The following is a 4,867-nucleotide window of genomic DNA, read 5'->3' as shown; positions in this document are numbered from 1 at the left end:
ACCCATTCTTGCTTAGGACCCATGGTTCCAGAAAGATTCATCTGAGCTCTCCACCCTGGGGTCCCATCAAGGCCTGTGCAGCACCAGACTGGTGGTTGTCTTAGGCTAGCTCCCTGTCTAGGCCTGGCAGCAGACTGGTGGTTGTCTTAGGCTAGCTCCCTGTCTAGGCCTGGCAGCAGAATGGTAGTTGTCTTAGGCTTGTTTTTTTTCTGGCAGTGTAAGGCTACTAATCATTCAGATGTTCATGCTGAGAGTAGACATAGTCTCTCTTCTCTCTGCTACTTACTGGTGCACATGTGACACTGTAGCCAGACCTGCAGTGCTTTTAGGGGCAGAGATGTTTTTGTTTCTTATGTTTTACTTTGAAGTGTATCAGTGAAGACTACTTGGAGAGTGGTATTAGGGCAGTGAAGATGCTCAGAGCTCTGCCTATTAGGACTGTTTTTGTTGTTGTTGTTTGTTTATTTGTTTGTTTGTTTTTAAAGGAGGGAATGGAATAATTTTTATAAAAGTTCCTCCAGTGGTTTGTTCCATGAAGCATTTTCAGCTGAGCATTTCTAGATTTGGTGTTGTGAGATTTTTCATGGGCAGTCTTTTTCATTCATTCCATTGGATGTAACTGATTTTTCTTCAGGACTCGAAGGCATGAATGGACTTGGAAATGGAGATCCAAGAAGCAAAGTTGACTCAGCTAACTTAGTGTGTGGAGCTACACCAAATCTTTGTGGCTAAGTTTGGCTACCATCCTGCTCTTTCTTAGGATATGGGCCAGCCAGGTGTCTTTGCTCTAGGCTAGGTGGTTAGAGGCTCTATGAGAGTTAGTGGGCTTTGGCTGGTTTCTATCATATGTCTGGAGCTGGTTGGCTATTATGTCTATTCCTGAGCTTTTCTTTCCATGGTCTTTCATGTTTCTTCAGATCAGCGTATATAGAAGCATAGATTGTCTCTGTAGGTTTGGGTTATAGAGTAGCCCATGGTTACATGTACAACATTCTGTTTTTACCTCTTTGTTTTATCTGATTCTTCTCACTAGATGCTAGGTTGGTAGGAAGCTTCTTCTTCTTCTCCTTCTTCTCCTTCTCCTCCTCCTCCTCCTCCTCCTCCTCCTCCTCCTCCTCCTTCTTCTTCTTCTGAATTTATTTAATTTGTTTATTTCTTGACAATTTAGTGCATGTACATAATACATTCCCGTTACACTCTCTCCCATCCTCTTCTAGCCCTCCACACCCTTGTCAACCCTTCTCCTCACAAATCTTCCCCTTGCCTTCTTGTCATTTGTTTTGTTTTAGTTTAGGGATCTATTGCATTCAGCCAGGACCACCCAGAGGTATGGGGTTATCCACTGGAGGATGGGGCCCTCACCAACAATTACATCAATGAAGATAATGAGTACCTTGACAGAATGGGGTTCCTCATGAGACTATTTCTTATTTATTACTGAATGCTGACAGGCCCATCGTTGTGCAAGCCCAGTGCAGGCAAGTATGGTCACTGTGGGTACAAGATGGCAGGAGCAAGGTCATGCCACATAGACAGTGTTTCACAGGCACCTCTTCCATTATCTTGCTCTCATATTCTCTTGGTCTCATCATTTACAGTGTTCTTTAAGCTTTAGAGGAGTGGACATAACTATACTATTTAAGGCTGAGCAATCAAAATTCACCTATTCTCAGCAACACTAGCAGCCAAAAGTCTTAGCCACTTCACCACTGTTTACTGCAAAAGAATCTTCTCTAACATTTTCTTAGAGACCAATGCTTGTCTGTCACTGTAAACATAAATGTTTAGAAGGCAGTTGACACCAGGTTAATATAGCAAAACAACAATAGTAACTTAACCACTAGAGCCTATGACTACATCAGCCACGGGCATAAAATCTCTCCTGTAGAGCAGGCTTCAAATCCAATCAGATAGTTATTAGTTACTTCCAAAACAGTCACAACACTACTATATAAATCAGCACTCTTTGCCAGTCAGGTGAGTGTTACAATATTCAATCTCTGGGTAAGAACACTAATAACTTTTCTTCCTCAGTTACATGCATAGCACCTTCTTGCACTATAAGAGTTTGGGACTAGGGAGGAATCTTCCAGTTCAGCCACAGCTTGATTTCTACATGTCTTGCAACCAAGATCTGTGGTGTCTTCAACAATATGCTCTTATCATCAAGGTTTGGTGGACAGCCAAGAATAATGACAATAGCCTATGTCATTTGGGGAATTCCAGAGACTTCTTGTTGGACAACTCATAAATATTTCACATCTGGCACTGGAAATTTCATTTAATCACTTTGGATCCCAGAATTGGCATTATCTACCCATGCAGGGTACCTCCATCCAAACTCTTATATATGTAAGTTAACACACAGCTGTTAATATATGTAAATCACTGTGTAGTGTAGCAGGTTTCTCTATGAGTTTTTTTTAATCTCCCCCACCCACTAGACTACAAGCTCCCTGAGGGTTGAAAAGCTAGCTGGTTACACTTATTAGAACATCCTCAAACTCACAAACAGGAGATGATTCATGGCAGCCACTGAGTAGTTCCCACATACTTAACACAGTATTTAGTATGTCTATCTGAAGATTGTGTTGAACCATTACACATGACTCTATATGATCCAATACATAAGTATGAGGACTGGATTTTTAAATGGACAACGTATATGAAGTCTTTTCTTATGTCCTAATCTCAAAAATACATATTAGGGTTGAGTTACGGGTCTAGAGGGAGCCGTGCCTATCGTCTGAACAATCAGGTGCCACAGAGAACTTTTGATAATGTATTACTCTAGAGGGTTAAAATGCACAGCGAGGCCTCCAGAGTGCTTCTAGTTCTACATCCCTGGGGACTGCTTTTTGCTGTTTTTTTTTTTTTTAAAACAGTCTTGGTGATTTTCTGCCAGACAACATTGCACAGCATCTCACGTCTTGGCAAACTCGTCCTGGGAGTGAATGTCATCTGTTAACGCCCCAGGAACAATTAGATTTACTTAACAAAAACAGAATGGTGTTTGTAAAGTAGCTTGAAAGAGTCCATGGGGTACATCAAAATTGATTTTAAAGTAGGTCAGCTCTGTTCCATACCTAGTCCAATTGTGACAGATAGGCAAGCAAATTGAGTTATGCAGTGGTTTTGCTTGTGGGTAGGGGAAGCTACTGAATCAACTGCTCATCTTTGGAAAACTTCAAGTATGAGATCTCAAGCAGCTCTCCCAGCCAGAATCCTGGATTCCAGGGTAGACAGGAAGTGCCACATTCATCTTCTCCTCCACTATTCTTTTTCTACACATGCTTTTTATTTGAGGCTGTGCCGTGAATGTGGAGCTCTGAAGTCAGCAGATCTACTTCACATCCCCCGCTGTTGTTAGACAAGTTGTATGATCTTGTGTGGGTCTCTATTTCATCGTCTGTAATGTAGCAATCTCATTAATAATAGAGATCATATAAGATTGGTTCAAAATTAATTAGTGAAGGATGTAGCTTAGGTGGCATATCAAAAACACATTATAAATGTTGCATATTGCCAGGGATTGGCATATCCTACTATATTATACTTTGGAAGCAAATGGGCAGCAGGACTTCTTTTTCCTGGCTTGGTTTTCCTGGAGGAGTCCCTCCAGAAGTTTATATTCAGATTTTACAGCTGCTAGATAACCAATTCATTTGAGCATTAGCCATTCAAGATGTGGTCAAAATCAGTTTTACTTCTAGAATTCATCTGAATCCTCCTATTCCCCTATCGGTTTCTCACGAAAATAAAAATTTAACGTCTGAAAAAAAAAAACAGTCTGTTATCCCATATTGCTCTTGAGGGATGGCATGTTTCCATTTTGGAGAGCATTGATGTGCAGCCCCAACATCCCAGGGAAGCATAGGGAATGTAGCAACAGCCCTGCAGGCAAACGGCAGGAAGGTTCTGAAGATAGACTTTATATCTCTACATGCTTCTGCCAACAAGCTGAGATCTGACAGAGACCCCCCTCTCTTCCCAGTGGGATGTTTAGGGAAAAACAATCATCTTGTTTAGCTTCTCCCTTCCAGAAGGAAGAATGGAGGAACGAGTAGGATCTGCTATGTGCCCAGAGTAATGTTACCGCCTGTGGTTTCAAGGAAGAGGCTGGGCAAAGGTTACATTGCAGAGACTTTTGCTGAATTCATCTGTTTGCTGAATCCATGCTGCCAAAGTCTGAGGCAAAAACAGGAGAAATTTGCCTTGACTTTAAAGTGCATAGTATCTACATTTTTTTCATGTATTAGTTCAACAAACTGTCATTGACAGTCACCAGTGTCAGCCACTCTTCTAAATACTGAAAAATATTATAATGCATTTTAGTTTCTGCAGAAACCAGGTAAGCGTAATCCCCACCCTAATCCAGAAAAGTTCTCTTTGCAATAGATGAAAACCACAATTAATTAAAATGCAGAATTGTGGAGCCCAGTTCCAACTGATTCAACCTACAATAACTATATATATTCAATCTACAATAACTACTATAACTCCTGTACCTGAGGTACCAAAGACCAAAAAGGGGATAGAAGATTGTAAGATCCAGAGGATCAGAGAGCGTTTGTGAGATTGTGTCTCCTAGTAAAGCCAGAAGTTACAGCAATAAAATATCACCAGCATGACTGCCCAAACAAGAGCTGAGCAAGTCAGACACCAATAAGGTAGATGGGGAAAGCTTAGGAGGACTCAACCCTACCTACACAACTACAGGCAACTAAGGAATGCTGAGAATAGAGAAAGAGAACACACTAGCTGGTGAGCCAATACCAAGTGGTCATCCCTGAGAACAAATATAGACTAGTAGACATGTATAGACTAAGCAGGCTGCATTATTTGGATCTGCCCATCCCCAATGTGT

General features: G+C 41.3%; 1 pseudogene; it reads right to left on the bottom strand.

The window, feature by feature from the left end:
- Window positions 1–214: 214 nt before the first annotated feature.
- On the bottom strand, window positions 215–336 carry LOC114629854 (annotated as a pseudogene).
- Between the last annotated feature and the right edge of the window lie 4,531 nt (window positions 337–4,867).

This window comes from Grammomys surdaster, unplaced genomic scaffold, assembly GCF_004785775.1.
Source record: "Grammomys surdaster isolate TR1022 unplaced genomic scaffold, NIH_TR_1.0 317, whole genome shotgun sequence".
NCBI lineage: Eukaryota > Metazoa > Chordata > Mammalia > Rodentia > Muridae > Grammomys > Grammomys surdaster.
This window is presented reverse-complemented; position numbering and strand designations above follow the sequence as displayed.